Source organism: Bombina bombina, unplaced genomic scaffold (genome assembly GCF_027579735.1).
Source record: "Bombina bombina isolate aBomBom1 unplaced genomic scaffold, aBomBom1.pri scaffold_459, whole genome shotgun sequence".
Lineage (NCBI taxonomy): Eukaryota > Metazoa > Chordata > Amphibia > Anura > Bombinatoridae > Bombina > Bombina bombina.
The window spans coordinates 273433-291738 of record NW_026511540.1 but is presented as its reverse complement, the minus strand read 5'-3'; positions in this window follow the sequence as shown (position 1 = coordinate 291738).

The following is an 18306-nucleotide window of genomic DNA, read 5'->3' as shown; positions in this document are numbered from 1 at the left end:
TCTGCCGGTTGGGTGAAGACGTCTCATGGTAGGGTGATCTTCAAGGGGTTAGTGTTAGGTTTTTTAAGGGGGAATTGGGTGGGTTTTGTGGGTGGTGGGTTTTAATGTTGGGGGGGTATTTGTACTTTTTTTTTAAAGGTAAATGAGCTGATTACTTTGGGGCAATGCCCCGCAAAAGGCCCTTTTAAGGGCTATTTGTAATTTAGTATAGGGTAGGGCTTTTTTTTATTTTGGGGGCTTTTTTATTTTGTTAGGGGGATTAGAGTAGGTGTAATTAGTTTAAAAAATCTTGTAATTATTTTATTATTTTATATAATTTAGTGGGGGGGGTTTCGTACTTTAGATAATTTTTTTAAATTGTAATTAATTTATTTAATTATTTTAATTATAATGTAGTGTTAGGTGTAATTGTAATTTAGGTTAGGTTTTATTTTACAGGTAAATTTGACTTTATTTTAACTAGGTAGTTATTAAATAGATAAATACTATTTAATAACTATTGTACCTAGTTAAAATAAATACAAAGTTGCCTGTAAAATAAAAATAAACCCTAAGCTATGTACAATTTAACTATTATTGTAGCTAGCTTAGGGTTTATTTTATCGGTAAGTATTTAGTTTTAAATAGGAATAATTTAGGTAATTGTAGTAATTTTATTTAGATGTATTTAAATTATATTTAAGTTAGAGGGTGTTAGGGTTAGACCTAGGTTTAGGGGTTAATAACTTTATTATAGTGGCGGCGACGTTGGGGGCGGCAGATTAGGGGTTAATAAATGTAGGTAGGTGTCGGCGATGTTAGGGCCAGCAGATTAGGGGTTAATAATATTTAACTAGTGTTTGCGATGCGGGAGTGTGGCGGTTTAGTGGTTAATATATTGATTATAGTGGCGGCGATGTCCGGTTTGGCAGATTAGGGGTTAAAATATTTATTTTATTTTTTGCAATGTGGGGGGGCCTTGGTTTTGGGGTTAATAGATAGTTTATGGGTGTTAGTGTACTTTTTATCACTTTAGTTAAGAGTTTTATGCTACTGCGTTGTAGTGTAAGACTCTTAACTACTGACTTTAAAATACGGTATCAGTCTTACCCGGAGAGGGTTTACCGCTCACTTTTGGTCAGACTCGTAATACCGGCGCTATGCAAGTCCCATTGAAAAAAGAGGATACGCAATTGACGTAAGTGGATTTGCGGTATTTTCGAGTCTGGCCAAAAAAGTGAGCGGTACACCTGTACCTGCAAGACTCGTAATACCAGCGGGCGTTAAAAAGCAGCGTTAGGACCTCTTAATGCTGCTTTTTAACCCTAACGCACAACTCGTAAGCTAGCCGAGTGTTTCCTGGAGCGCGCGAGAGGGGCAGGAGCATGCTACATTAAGTTAAAGTCAAAGGAGGGAGAGGGAAAGAGAAAACAATGTTGGGAAAGGGATCTTAGAGGGGGAGGGTATTGAGGGGGGGGCAGTTACACTACAGAAAATGGGGGGTTTATTTTTTTATAAAATAAAGGGCATATTTTGTAGTAAACTGGATACTGGGTACTGGCAGACAACCATTTGTGCCATAATTGCACAAGCTGTTTGTAAATAATTTCAGTGAGAAAGCTAAAGTTTGGGAAAAAGTTAACATTTTTATCGCATTTGGCGGGGAAATGGTAGCGCGGGGTGTTTTTTGGTGGTTGTAGATGTGTAACAGATTTTGGGGGTCAAAGTGTGTTTTTTTTTTATTTTTTCATCATATTTTATAAAAATATTTTTTATAGTAAATGATATGATATGATGAAAATAATGTTATCTTTAAAAAGTCCATTTAATGGTGAGAAAAACGGCATATAATATGTGTGGGTACAGTAAATGAGTAAGAGTAAAATTACAGCTAGCACAAACACAAACACCGCAGGAATTTAAAAATAGCCCTGGTCCTTAAGGGTAAGAAAATTGAAAAATGGTCTGGTCACTAAGGGGTTAATATAACAAGGCTGGTTATGCAAAAGTGGGGAATGGGTAATAAAGGTATTATGTATCTTTTTAAATAATAACAATTTTCAAGTATACTTTCTTTTTAAGTGTCAAGCAGTTTTGTGGAAATTTTACTGGACAGCCTGCTAAAATACTGGACCGTCTGAATACTGGACTCCTGACAACCCTAGTACAGGTATACCCCGCTCATACAGCGGGTTAGGGACCGGAGCCCCGCTGTAAAGTGAAAACCGCCTTAAAGTGAAACAAGGCATTTTTAGCTTTCTTTTCACTTGCCAGTGTGTTTAAAGACTTGAAAACATGCTTGAACTAACATATATTAGGGGTGCAATAGCGCTACATTTAGTTTAACACTCAAACAGCACAGTATTCAATTAGTATTCAATAAATACTGTACCTGTAAAATAGTGACAATTACTGTAGTAAAATTTGCCAGACTCTAGCACTGACACAGATTGCACTGTAATGTTGTAAACAGAGTGAACTGCGCATAACAAAATGGTGCCAGTTACTTTTCTCGCAATCTCACAAAGATTACAGCACTGTTCAAAATCCTTGGAGGTTGAACTTCAGCTCCACAAAGCGTTGTATTAGCGAAGCGCTGTAAAGTGAGGTATACCTGTAGTATGCAGTTGATCTTTATCCTTTAGGATAAACTCCAGCCTCTCTGGGCAGCAAAAAAATAGAGTTAAAATACAGGAAATGTGGATAAAATACATAATAAAATCACATAACAAAGTGCTTACTTAAATACACATTTTTAGTTTAATGTATTTTTAAAACTGTCCATGGCAGCAATATACATACATTTCCTGTCTGAATATAAGAACTGAAATTGCCACCAAAAATATATATATATATATTTGCAAAACATTTTACTGCTAGATCAACAAAGGTGTCTGTATAGATAATATACCTACGTAAAGCCACAGCAAATGTCAGTAATATTTGTGCATCATGTAATATGTGTCCTATGAAATAGTTGTTCCCCTTGATTGCTTGCCTGTCAATAAAAGTATAGCGGTGATGTCAAAATATTGTTGGTGTTTACCGTCCCTTTAAAGGTGTCCTAATGGCAATAAATTTCTGAGATCATACGTTAAACCCAGATAATTTTACACTGTAAAGATTCCGGTGTAGTATTTATTGTTACATTTTTGGAAAGAACAGATTTCTATAAAATTAGGCAATTGTATAGAGTATTGTTAATACCGTGTATATATATATATCTCAGTCAACAAACAAAAAAAACAATATCATAGAGTATATGACATATGAGAATCATACCTGACATTTTGGTATGAATGTGCTCCAGCTAGTTTTATATGATTATAAATAGGGATGGGCAAATGTGTTTATATTCAAATTTAAATGTTACAACGAATGTTATTGTAGAAATTCGATTTACATAATCGAATGTTGATAAGAACGAATATTCTTAAAAATTCTATTATAGAATGCTATTTACAGTTTTCAAATGTCATTTTCGAATTCCAATGTTTCTAATTAGATCAAATGTCCTCATTTGAAATTTCGAATTTAACATTATTATTATCGGTTATTTGTAGAGCGCCAACAGATTCCGCAGCGCTATAAACATAGGTGGACTACAAGGAAACATTTATAGGGATCAGACGGGTAGAGGGCCCTGCCAAGAGTCGCACTGTTGTAGTCAGCTCTAAAGCTGGTGATCTACAAACAGCATGGCTCTTACATGCTAAGGGGGTTCAAGGGGATATGGAGGAGAGGAAACAGTATAAAGAAAGGATAGTGTAGGTTGTATGCATCCCTGAACAGTAGAGTCTTTAGGGAGCACTTGAAGTTTTCAAAACTAGGGGAGAGTCTTGTGGAGCGAGGCAGAGAGCTCCACAAGATGGGAGCCAGTTTGGAGAAGTCCTGTAAGTGGGAGTGTGAGGTGGTAACAAGAATGGAGGAGAGGAGGTGGTCATGAGCAGAGTGAAGGGGATGGGAGGGAGAGTATCTGGAGACAAGGTCTGAGATATAGGGGGGAGCAGTGCAGTTGAGGGCTTTGCATGAGTGAGAATTTTGTGTTTAATTCTGGAGGCAAGAGGAAGCCAGTGAAGGGATTGGCAGAGGGGTGCAGCAGATGAAGAACGACGTGTAAGGAAGATGAGCCTGGCAGAGGCATTCATTATGGATTGTAAAGGAGCTAGGAGGCAGCTGGGGAGACCAGAGAGGATAGAGTTGCAGTAATAAGGAAATGTCTAATTTTAGAGATTTTTTTAAGGTAGAAGCGGCAGGATTTAGCCAAGGACTGAATGTGAGGAGTGAAAGAAAGATCTGAGTTGTGTGACCCCAAGACATCGGGCATGCGGGGTAGGGGTAATGATGGAGTTGTCGACAGTTATAGAGAGATTGGGGGTGAGATTTTGGAAGAAGGAGGGAAAATAAGGAGCTCAGTTTTGGAGAGATTTATCTTGAGGTAGTGAGAGGATATCCAGGAAGAGATGTGAGAAAGACAGTTAGTGACATGGGTTAGCAAGGAAGGAGATAGGTCTGGTGCAGAGAAGTAGATTTGGGTGTCGTCTGCATACAAATGATATTGGAGCCGATGGGACTTTATTAGGGAACCTAATGATGACGTGTAGATTGAGAAGAGAAGGGGACCGAGGAAAGAGTCTTGCGGTACCCCAACAGAAAGTGGTGACGGGGCAGAGGAGGCCCCAGAGAAGGCTACACTAAAGGTACGGTTAGACAGGTAGGAAAAGAACCACGAGAGGGCTGTGTCACAAATACTATTCAGAAGTTCAATAGTTCATGTGGTAGGGAATTTAGTAAATTAATACATATTAGATACAAATATATCAATTCGATTGTTTCTATTTAGAATATTGCATAATTTGAATATTACATTTAAAGAAAGCATTAGAAATACTATTACATTAAACGAATGTTAGAATGTTGGACAAACATTTGAAACAAACGAACGAACGAATGAACAAACAAATGTGTTTTTCTAATGTTGCAAAACCTTCACTCATACCCAATTACCAGCAGTTTTCAAGTTTTTATTTTCTAACATTCAATTGTTCAATAAATTGTAGAGGATGAACATTGCCAACATAGTTGAAGAACAGTTTATTAAACCAAAAAAAAGTTAACAAGGATTAACAATGGCATAGATCTAATGATGAATAACTTTATAGATTCACTGGGTTGCAAAACTGAGTGATCTAACATACAATGCAGGAGTGATACGAGCAAGTATTTAAAAACAGTGCAAAAAAGAAAAATTGTAGCAAGGCTGGATGCGAGGGTTGCCAGGTAGTGTTAGCACTTGGGTAGATAGGGTGTTATACTGAACAGTGCTTTCTAATTCCTCAGGGTCAAAATGGTGAGGAATTCAAGATATACATTAGTGTATTTCAGTTTTAAATAGAAGTATTTTTGCAATACGCTTGCATTAGCAAAATGCAACGTGTAAAAAGTTAGATCTTTTACTGTGTATTGAAGCATATCTAGATATGCATTGTTAGTTTACAGTGGTGTGTATGATGCAGTATTTGATTGCAGATGCACAGACCAGAAATGTTTAACGTGCATTTGCACAGTAAAAGCTCTAGCTATAAACAGTGACATTTTTTAGTAAAAGTAATTTTGCTGATATGTGTATATTGGAAAAATACTTCTACTCAAACACTGATATGCATTTTAATATTGGCTGTAACGTCCCTTTAAAGAAACATTAAAGCATTCTTTACATATATATATATAATACAAAATCAGCAATTAAGTACAGCAATGCAAACGATTTGCAGATAAATTAAAGGGCCTATACTTCAAGGGTAAAAGCAAAAAATGGAAATTATCAAAGCGCCAGTGGACCGGCTGGGTTCAGAATGTAAAACCAATTCCTTTACAATGTGGGTTAAATAAATATTTATTACAACATTTAAAATTAAACAACAAGTTCTTGACAATACTTCCAGGTTTGTTCACTAAACTTGTTGCATATATAGTGTGTAGAGTAGTTGGATTGTACACAATAAGATGCCTTGTAATAATGTAACAATAAAAATATAATGATGTAACAATAAAAGATAATGTAACAATGAAAAAAGTGTTCCGTTCTAAAATATGAAATCCTTAGGTTTGTGAAAAGAAAGATGCCTTAAATTTGTTAACTTGAAATCTTCCAAAGGCTAAACATAAAATTGTTGATAAATGGATATAAACCTAAGTTGGCGTTTACCTGCTAAAATAATTGCTAAAATAATTTGCCAGGATGAACAAGGTATATATCTCACCTCTATAAGAGTACAAACCGATCTTATAGTAGCGCTACCCACTATATTTATCAGAATAATCCACAATAGTTAACAGACCATTCTACAGATTATGTATAGAATTGTATGATTATATAACACTGTTAGCTTCCATACATGTTATATATTGTAGTGTTAAACGCTTATGCCAGATCACTTAGGTTGTAAGTGACCACAGTGAGACCGATCAACTGTTCCTTTAAAGGATCAGTGACCGTTCTCCGCTAGCGAAGAAATAAAGGATCCGGGTTCTATTTGGGTGACTGTGTGACAAATCAAAATGTGAAAACACAAACATCAACAATGAAAATGAAAATATATATCGCTGTGCTAACTTTGATAGTAAAAAACTTCTAAAATAGAAATATCAAATCAGTGTTCACGTGATCTCACATAAGTGTATGGTGCAGAAATTTCAATACAAATTGAACGGTTTTTTGCTGTACAGTCCCGATATATTGAAAAAGTAAACAAAAAAGGATGACAAAAAAAGAGATTTTGGGTGTCTTTCAGAGAGTGCTTGAAATTAAACTTGATCCTAAGGTAGTGTTTCCGATTTTCACCTTATATGTCACTAGTGACCAGCATGATTGCAACCACCATAATGATTTAAATGAAAGATAATGAGCAAAAATGTGAAAAAATGTAAAACATATAAAAAATATATCAAAAAGTAAAAAAGTGAAAAAGTGTGATATAAAGTTTTCGTTTAAAAGTCAAAGTTCTAGTGCTCCCAAATGTGGGTGATTCGTTTCTTCTATGTACTTTAGCAGTCTATGTGGAATATATAGTTGCCTGCAGTGGGGGTTTGGGCTTCAACGTCAATAGACGATTTCCAGCTCCAGCATCACTCAGGTTATTACTTCTTTCTGCCAAAAGAAATAATAATAGTGCAGATTGTTTTTCTAATGTTTAAATAAATGGAAAGCTACTCACCAGTCGACGCGTTTCGGTCCAATATAGACCTTTTTCAAGACTGGTTTTATGTTAATCTAAGTGTCTTTAAATACCTTATCCCTATAATGCCCGTATACCGATACCGGAATCAGTTTCATAAGACTTCCGGTTCAAATGATTACAATGTTAATTTGATTTTACGGTCTTTTCTATTAATATTGTATTTTATCTTACCATAGTACTAGTTATATTTTATCTTGTCATAGTCTATAGAGCTAATCGGTACTTTATACACTTCAGATTATTCAGTGTATTTAGTCCGATATTTCCCTTATGTTATTGGTCAGCGCTATGTGTTTAGTCCGATAACTTCCTGATCCTATTGGTTAGTCTGATATCTTCCTGATCCTATTGGTTAGCCCTCAAGTATTTTCTAATTTGCTCAAATTTTGGAGGTGTGTAAGCTATGTTAAACCTTATTGGTTTTTTATTTTGTTTCGGAGGCTGCGTGTGTTGTGTTCAGCCTTATTGGCTCATAATTCTGTGTATTTTTGGAAATCATAGTCTAAAGTTCCGGCCCTTTTCTTAAAGGTTTTTATATTAAAGTACTTTTATATTTCTAATTTCATTCATATTATAGTGGAGGATTAAAAGCTCTCCAATTAATCCAGATTTGTATTGCCGCAATTACGCATACTTTGATTGGTATTTCAATGTAGTTATATGTTATTCTTGGTGTTAAGTTGGGGTTTTGGAAATTGGATCGCTTATATGTCCTAATCTTTCGATCACCTCAAGAGACTTTAGTATTAGACACTTCTTTAATCTGATGTTTGGTTTTTTTTTCCCTCTGTGTCTATTACTGTATATTTCTCCTTTTTGCGTATGTAAATATTAGGATTGTGGAAGCTTTCATACCTAATATTTACACTGATATTTAAGGACCAAGGGGAAAAGGGATTTGTGACTTTTTGTAATTTTTTGGTTCTTATACATGATCATAATCTTCGTTTTAATCATTAGTCTTAGCCATGTTGATTTCGTTACCATTCTAGAAATTTGGTTTCCATTAAGAACCCAATGCCGACGTCAGTATCTTAATAATCAAATTCTTGGTTATTTTAACCATTAAATAACAGATAACACAATAATGCGTTTTAAATGAAACCTATTAAATTTAGGGTTAAATATTGACTGTTTTCGATATTTCGGGGGATATGTTTTTCTTCTATTTCCAAATTTAGCAAGGGGAATATACATATATATCAATATGGAAATTTTGTGAGGGAATATTTAAATGTACATATATATCGGTATGGGGGTTATTTCCGCCTCTTCTTATTGAGAGGATATTTAAATAACCATATCTAACAGTTGGGGATATTCAAATATACATATATATCAGTGTGGGGGTTATTTTCGCCTCTTCTTATTGGGAGAATCTTCAAATATACATATATATCAGTATGGAGTCGTATTTTCTTATAAGACCTAATTTTTTACTTTCTTATGTGTCTTATGTCTTCCTATCGCAGCCTTGAGTCTCACGTCATGTGACTCAGGTAGACTTCCATATATGATGTAAGTTCTGAGTCTTTTTAAAATTCTTTGATCTCTCTGTGATAAGGAATACTTCATAATTGGGCTCTCACATGTGGAGACTTTTATATAAAATGAGAGGGGAATTTCTATGGTAGGAGATTTTTTATAATTGTGTTCTCAAAGGTAAAGGCATTTTAAAGGATGAATCAGAGATACTATCTTCTTTTTTCTGGTCCAAAGTCGAATTATAATTTTGTCTTTCATGGGAGATCTTTTTTTGGGATAGAAGGGAAGAGTACTGTTATTCCAGTTGGATCTTCGCCAAGGGGAGAGTGCTGTTGTTCCAGTCTAATCTCCACCTATGGTTATACAGACATCATTGGGATGTATCCTTAATGTGTCCCACCTGAGTTCCTTATATATTAGAATATTCATTTTGTTTGAAATGGCGAGAGTGACTCTATTTCTAATCGATGGGGCCCAATTACTTTGCCATTTTCATAGCTTGGAGAGGGCTGTTCCTCTTTTTGCAATTTCCATAGCTTAGGAAGGCCTGTTCTTCTTTTTCGAATTGTTGGATAGTCCTAATCATAGAGGGGTTGCCATCAATTTCTTCGGGTATATAGATTTCTTTGAGGATGGAGGTGTAATTTAACTTTAGTTCTTTCAAAAGATGAATGTCTTTTCTTATATTACTGAGTGAATCTAGAGAGGAAATTGTATTCATGTTCGGTTCTCTCATGGGATGTACTTCTTCTGTCTTTAGTTGTTGTTCAAGAGAGGGATTGTGTCTGCTTGGAGAGGAGATGGTATTTATTTTCGATCCTCTCAGGAGATATACGTCTTCCATCTTCAGTTGTTGTTCAGGAGATGAGACAAGTCTTCCTTATTATTCAACCCCCTTGGGTGCAGACAATCAAGGGAGAATATCCATTTTGATTCTTCAATCAGTAATTGCTTTTCGTGGTTGCCACCTCTCCAATTTTTTGCCACCTTCTTTATTCCAATATATTTTAATGTCTTGATGTCCCCACAATGTTTCTCGGAGAAGTGTCTATATAGGGCCGTCTCTTTATTCATTTTCTCGATGCACAAAAGATGTTCCCTTATTCTTTCCTTTAAAGGTCTAGACGTCTGTCCCACGTACTGTAAGCCACATGGGCATTGTAGTATGTACACTACATTTCTATCCTGACATCGAATAAGGTCTCTTATCTTAAAGTTTTCAGAGCTGTTGTTGGATTGGAATTCGGTGGTCCTTATACCATTCTTACACGCCTTGCATGTATGGCAGGGGTAGAAACCTCTTACTGTTCTTCCAAATGTATCTTTCACTTCTGATGGTTTTTTCTTTTGCATACTTGGAGCTAGTTTGCTTTTTAGATTTTTGGTTTTTCTATATACGAATTTCGGTTTTCGTGGTAGTTTCTCTCCAAGAACCTCATCATCCATGAGTATGTTCCAATGTTTGCGAAAAATATCTTCTATAATTTTGCTGTTCTCGCTATATTCAGTAATTAACGGCACATTTATAGCTTGATTATCGCCTATTCTGTCGACCTTGTTTTTATATTTGGTCAATTCCTTCCTCTCAATGTCTCGGATTTCTTCTATCTTTTTATCCAGAAGTTCCTCCTTATACCCTCTCTCCAAGAACTTATTTTTTATAATTCGTGTTTGCTCTTCCCATTTTTGGGGATCTGAGCAATTCTTTTTCATCCTCAGGAATTGTCCTTTCGGGATGTTGTTCTTCCAATTTATATGGTGACAACTAGTCTGGTGGACGTAGTTATTACTGTCCACCTTTTTGAAGTATGTTGATGTTTCAATGGCACCATTTCTCACCTCTATGTTCAGATCTAGATATGTTAATGATGTTCGGCTCCACTCGTATGTGAAGTGCAGATTCGCTTCGTTTTGGTTCATAACATTGATGGTATATTCCAGGTCTTCTTGGGATCCTTTCCAGATCAGTATGATATCATCTATGTAACGGCGATAGAGGACCAGGTCCGCGCTCGCTGGGCATGATTCCCAGAAGATTTCTTCCCACTTTGCCATGTACAGATTGGCGTAACTGGGCGCGAACCTGGTCCCCATCGCCGTCCCACATATCTGTCGGTAGAATTTGCCATCATTACAAAAGAAGTTATGATGTAGGATGTAATTTATGCTGTCCAATATAAAATCACTTTGTCTTGATGGTAGCTCTTCATCCTTCTCGAGATAGAATTTCACTGCCTTCAACCCTTCCTCATGGGGTATACTCGTGTATAGAGCCGTCACATCGCATTTGGCCAGGATGAATTCCTTTTCCCATTTGAGGTCTTCAAGAAGATTTATTATTTCTGTAGAGTCCCTCAAGTAAGATGGACGTTCTTTCACATATTTTTGTAATTGGTGATCCACATACTCCGATAAATTGCTGCTTAATGACCCTATCCCCGATATAATGGGTCTCCCGGGGGGGTTTTCGAGATCTTTATGTATTTTCGGAAGATGGTATATTATTGGAGTCCTTGGGAATTGTACATTAATATAATTGTACTCTTTGTCGTTCAGAATGTTGTTTTCTCTTGCTTCTTTAAGGAGATCTATTAGTTTCTTTTTGTATGTTCCAGTGGGATTCTCCTTTAGTTTTTGATATGTATTTTCATCTCCCAATATTCTCTCCGTCTCAATATTATATTTTGTTCTGTCCATGACCACAATTCCACCGCCCTTGTCTGCGGGCTTGATGGTGAGGTTTTGGTTCTGTTCCAGTTGTCTTATTATTTTGAATTGCCTCTCAGATAGATTTTTCTTTCTCAGATTTAGCTTCTTTGGGTCGAGGTCCCGTATTTCTCGGCAGACTACTGTCTCAAATGTTTCTAGTGTTGTCCCTTTATGACTTATAGGGTAGAATGTCGATTTCGGCTTTAAGCTGGTATGTTTATACCCGTCATCTTGCGGCATCGAGCTGTATTCCTTGTATCCAGTAGCTGTCCTCTCAAGAGATGATTTCAGGAAGAATCTTTTCAGAGTCAGCTTTCTAATGAACTCTTTAGTATTCACAAAAGTGGTGAACTTATCTAGACTTCTTGAGGGTGCGAATGACAACCCTAGTTTCAGAATGGATTTCTCCTCCTTATTTAGTTGATAAGAACTCAGATTGAATATCCCCTCGTTGTTCGTTTTTCCTTCCACCTCATCCTGTTTCTCATTTTTACTGTTGTTCTTTTTTATTTTGATGCCTCCCCTTTTTCCTCTGTGGGTTTTGTTTTTGCCCTGGATATGGGTTGGTGCCCTTTCCCCTCTTTTTGGTTTAGATGATTCACCTCTAAAAAAGGCGAAGAAGAGTGAGGTAGTTCTAAATTTGGTAATGCTAGATTTCCAGTTTCGATCGCCATCCTAATTTTTCCTTCGGGCCTTTCATCCCTATTTGTTTCATTTTGTCTCGTATTCTCAAATTCATCCCTCGGTCTCCTTTGTTCCTTTTTATATCCTGGTGTATCATATACGTCTCTTTTCTTATAGTTGTAATTTCGATCAGAGACTCCTCTTCTTTCTTCATTTCGTCTTTGTTGAAAATATCCTCTTTCTCGATACATCTGTCTATCTTGGATTTTTCGATCCATCCAATCTCTCTCAGAATTGTTCCAATTGTTCCAATTGCTATGATTATTCCTCCTTGTATGGTCAAATTCTCGTTCTCTTTCCCTTCTATGTTCATAATTCCATTCCCTTTCTTTCTCCTCATAGGGGTTCATTCTATATCCCCTTCTTCCTCTCCTTTCTTCAAATTGATAATTATTCCTTCTTGTGTGGTTATATGGTTCTTCATCATAGTAGTCTCTCCTCCTTGGGTGATTGTAGGGTCCTTCGTACATCCTTCTATTATATCTGTTATCAGTATAGTAACCTCCAAAGTTTCTATGTCCGTGATCATTTTGTCGGCTCCTGTATTCACGTCTTTGGTCACTGTGACTGAATCTTCGTTCTTTATTTGTTTTATCTTTATAATTATCTAACATATAGGGGGTATGTTGTTGTGTCTCAGAGTGTTTCAAATTAAATTTCTCTTTAGGCGTTCCTTTATGTGTAACCTCTGTCCATACCTTAGATTCGTTGTCGTTATCTCTCTTAGATGTATTTTCCTCATATTCTTTAGTTTGCAAATCTTCTTCATCCTTTTTCTTTTCTATTTCCCTAATCAATTTTTTAGTTTTCTTTTTAATAATATCCTCCTTTATTTTACTGACTTTCTTAACTAAAGACTCTTTCTTTTCTATGATTTCCTTGCCTTCTGGCCCTGGATTTTCCAGGTTTAGGATAATTAACTCGTTATCTTTTATTTCTGAGTCTATTCTTATGACTTGTGTTTCCCTATATTCTATAATAAGTTGTATTAGTTTTTTTGAAGTCTCTACCAATACTTCCTTCCACTTTTCTGTTATAGTGTCTGAAAGTGGGAATGCACAGTCTTTGTGTATTAATAAACCCTTTGGGACAATCCCCAATTCCAAACATTTTTTGAGGAATGATATTTCCCCTTTGTATTTCACTTCAGAGATAAGTAGTTTTTCTAGTTCCCTGAAGATTATCTGTATATCTAAAATTTCTTCCTCTTCCTCAGTATTCTGATTTTCCCTTGCTATATTGTCAATAGTGATATTAATGGGTTGTCTCAGACTTTGAAAAGACTCCATTTTTATTCTTATAGTTTAATTCTCAGTAGTGGCTGCTCAGTGGGCCTAGGATACGATGGGTACAAAGAGAAGAAATCACTTAGCGCCTACTACTAGATTGACCCTTAGCTTTGATATGTGACCCCTAGAAGTCAGATAGGTTATAAGCAAAAAATGGAAATTATCAAAGCGCCAGTGGACCGGCTAGGTTCAGAATGTAAAACCAATTCCTTTACAATGTGGGTTAAATAAATATTTATTACAACATTTAAAATTAAACAACAAGTTCTTGACAATACTTCCAGGTTTGTTCACTAAACTTGTTGCATATATAGTGTGTAGAGTAGTTGGATTGTACACAATAAGATGCCTTGTAATAATGTAACAATAAAAATATAATGATGTAACAATAAAAGATAATGTAACAATGAAAAAAGTGTTCTGTTCTAAAATATGAAATCCTTAGGTTTGTGAAAAGAAAGATGCCTTAAATTTGTTAACTTGAAATCTTCCAAAGGCTAAACATAAAATTGTTGATAAATGGATATAAACCTAAGTTGGCGTTTACCTGCTAAAATAATTGCTAAAATAATTTGCCAGGATGAACAAGGTATATATCTCACCTCTATAAGAGTACAAACCGATCTTATAGTAGCGCTACCCACTATATTTATCAGAATAATCCACAATAGTTAACAGACCATTCTACAGATTATGTATAGAATTGTATGATTATATAACACTGTTAGCTTCCATACATGTTATATATTGTAGTGTTAAACGCTTATGCCAGATCACTTAGGTTGTAAGTGACCACAGTGAGACCGATCAACTGTTCCTTTAAAGGATCAGTGACCGTTCTCCGCTAGCGAAGAAATAAAGGATCCGGGTTCTATTTGGGTGACTGTGTGACAAATCAAAATGTGAAAACACAAACATCAACAATGAAAATGAAAATATATATCGCTGTGCTAACTTTGATAGTAAAAAACTTCTAAAATAGAAATATCAAATCAGTGTTCACGTGATCTCACATAAGTGTATGGTGCAGAAATTTCAATACAAATTGAACGGTTTTTTGCTGTACAGTCCCGATATATTGAAAAAGTAAACAAAAAAGGATGACAAAAAAAGAGATTTTGGGTGTCTTTCAGAGAGTGCTTGAAATTAAACTTGATCCTAAGGTAGTGTTTCCGATTTTCACCTTATATGTCACTAGTGACCAGCATGATTGCAACCACCATAATGATTTAAATGAAAGATAATGAGCAAAAATGTGAAAAAATGTAAAACATATAAAAAATATATCAAAAAGTAAAAAAGTAAAAAAGTGTGATATAAAGTTTTCGTTTAAAAGTCAAAGTTCTAGTGCTCCCAAATGTGGGTGATTCGTTTCTTCTATGTACTTTAGCAGTCTATGTGGAATATATAGTTGCCTGCAGTGGGGGTTTGGGCTTCAACGTCAATAGACGATTTCCAGCTCCAGCATCACTCAGGTTATTACTTCTTTCTGCCAAAAGAAATAATAATAGTGCAGATTGTTTTTCTAGAGACTTCAAAAAAACTAATACAACTTATTATAGAATATAGGGAAACACAAGTCATAAGAATAGACTCAGAAATAAAAGATAACGAGTTAATTATCCTAAACCTGGAAAATCCAGGGCCAGAAGGCAAGGAAATCATAGAAAAGAAAGAGTCTTTAGTTAAGAAAGTCAGTAAAATAAAGGAGGATATTATTAAAAAGAAAACTAAAAAATTGATTAGGGAAATAGAAAAGAAAAAGGATGAAGAAGATTTGCAAACTAAAGAATATGAGGAAAATACATCTAAGAGAGATAACGACAACGAATCTAAGGTATGGACAGAGGTTACACATAAAGGAACGCCTAAAGAGAAATTTAATTTGAAACACTCTGAGACACAACAACATACCCCCTATATGTTAGATAATTATAAAGATAAAACAAATAAAGAATGAAGATTCAGTCACAGTGACCAAAGACGTGAATACAGGAGCCGACAAAATGATCACGGACATAGAAACTTTGGAGGTTACTATACTGATAACAGATATAATAGAAGGATGTACGAAGGACCCTACAATCACCCAAGGAGGAGAGACTACTATGATGAAGAACCATATAACCACACAAGAAGGAATAATTATCAATTTGAAGAAAGGAGAGGAAGAAGGGGATATAGAATGAACCCCTATGAGGAGAAAGAAAGGGAATGGAATTATGAACATAGAAGGGAAAGAGAACGAGAATTTGACCATACAAGGAGGAATAATCATAGCAATTGGAACAATTGGAACAATTCTGAGAGAGATTGGATGGATCGAAAAATCCAAGATAGACAGATGTATCGAGAAAGAGGATATTTTCAACAAAGACGAAATGAAGAAAGAAGAGGAGTCTCTGATCGAAATTACAACTATAAGAAAAGAGACGTATATGATACACCAGGATATAAAAAGGAACAAAGGAGACCGAGGGATGAATTTGAGAATACGAGACAAAATGAAACAAATAGGGATGAAAGGCCCGAAGGAAAAATTAGGATGGCGATCGAAACTGGAAATCTAGCATTACCAAATTTAGAACTACCTCACTCTTCTTCGCCTTTTTTAGAGGTGAATCATCTAAACCAAAAAGAGGGGAAAGGGCACCAACCCATATCCAGGGCAAAAACAAAACCCACAGAGGAAAAAGGGGAGGCATCAAAATAAAAAAGAACAACAGTAAAAATGAGAAACAGGATGAGGTGGAAGGAAAAACGAACAACGAGGGGATATTCAATCTGAGTTCTTATCAACTAAATAAGGAGGAGAAATCCATTCTGAAACTAGGGTTGTCATTCGCACCCTCAAGAAGTCTAGATAAGTTCACCACTTTTGTGAATACTAAAGAGTTCATTAGAAAGCTGACTCTGAAAAGATTCTTCCTGAAATCATCTCTTGAGAGGACAGCTACTGGATACAAGGAATACAGCTCGATGCCGCAAGATGACGGGTATAAACATACCAGCTTAAAGCCGAAATCGACATTCTACCCTATAAGTCATAAAGGGACAACACTAGAAACATTTGAGACAGTAGTCTGCCGAGAAATACGGGACCTCGACCCAAAGAAGCTAAATCTGAGAAAGAAAAATCTATCTGAGAGGCAATTCAAAATAATAAGACAACTGGAACAGAACCAAAACCTCACCATCAAGCCCGCAGACAAGGGCGGTGGAATTGTGGTCATGGACAGAACAAAATATAATATTGAGACGGAGAGAATATTGGGAGATGAAAATACATATCAAAAACTAAAGGAGAATCCCACTGGAACATACAAAAAGAAACTAATAGATCTCCTTAAAGAAGCAAGAGAAAACAACATTCTGAACGACAAAGAGTACAATTATATTAATGTACAATTCCCAAGGACTCCAATAATATACCATCTTCCGAAAATACATAAAGATCTCGAAAACCCCCCCGGGAGACCCATTATATCGGGGATAGGGTCATTAAGCAGCAATTTATCGGAGTATGTGGATCACCAATTACAAAAATATGTGAAAGAACGTCCATCTTACTTGAGGGACTCTACAGAAATAATAAATCTTCTTGAAGACCTCAAATGGGAAAAGGAATTCATCCTGGCCACATGCGATGTGACGGCTCTATACACGAGTATACCCCATGAGGAAGGGTTGAAGGCAGTGAAATTCTATCTCGAGAAGGATGAAGAGCTACCATCAAGACAAAGTGATTTTATATTGGACAGCATAAATTACATCCTACATCATAACTTCTTTTGTAATGATGGCAAATTCTACCGACAGATATGTGGGACGGCGATGGGGACCAGGTTCGCGCCCAGTTACGCCAATCTGTACATGGCAAAGTGGGAAGAAATCTTCTGGGAATCATGCCCAGCGAGCGCGGACCTGGTCCTCTATCGCCGTTACATAGATGATATCATACTGATCTGGAAAGGATCCCAAGAAGACCTGGAATATACCATCAATGTTATGAACCAAAACGAAGCGAATCTGCACTTCACATACGAGTGGAGCCGAACATCATTAACATATCTAGATCTGAACATAGAGGTGAGAAATGGTGCCATTGAAACATCAACATACTTCAAAAAGGTGGACAGTAATAACTACGTCCACCAGACTAGTTGTCACCATATAAATTGGAAGAACAACATCCCGAAAGGACAATTCCTGAGGATGAAAAAGAATTGCTCAGATCCCCAAAAATGGGAAGAGCAAACACGAATTATAAAAAATAAGTTCTTGGAGAGAGGGTATAAGGAGGAACTTCTGGATAAAAAGATAGAAGAAATCCGAGACATTGAGAGGAAGGAATTGACCAAATATAAAAACAAGGTCGACAGAATAGGCGATAATCAAGCTATAAATGTGCCGTTAATTACTGAATATAGCGAGAACAGCAAAATTATAGAAGATATTTTTCGCAAACATTGGAACATACTCATGGATGATGAGGTTCTTGGAGAGAAACTACCACGAAAACCGAAATTCGTATATAGAAAAACCAAAAATCTAAAAAGCAAACTAGCTCCAAGTATGCAAAAGAAAAAACCATCAGAAGTGAAAGATACATTTGGAAGAACAGTAAGAGGTTTCTACCCCTGCCATACATGCAAGGCGTGTAAGAATGGTATAAGGACCACCGAATTCCAATCCAACAACAGCTCTGAAAACTTTAAGATAAGAGACCTTATTCAATGTCAGGATAGAAATGTAGTGTACATACTACAATGCCCATGTGGCTTACAGTACGTGGGACAGACGTCTAGACCTTTAAAGGAAAGAATAAGGGAACATCTTTTGTGCATCGAGAAAATGAATAAAGAGACGGCCCTATATAGACACTTCTCCGAGAAACATTGTGGGGACATCAAGACATT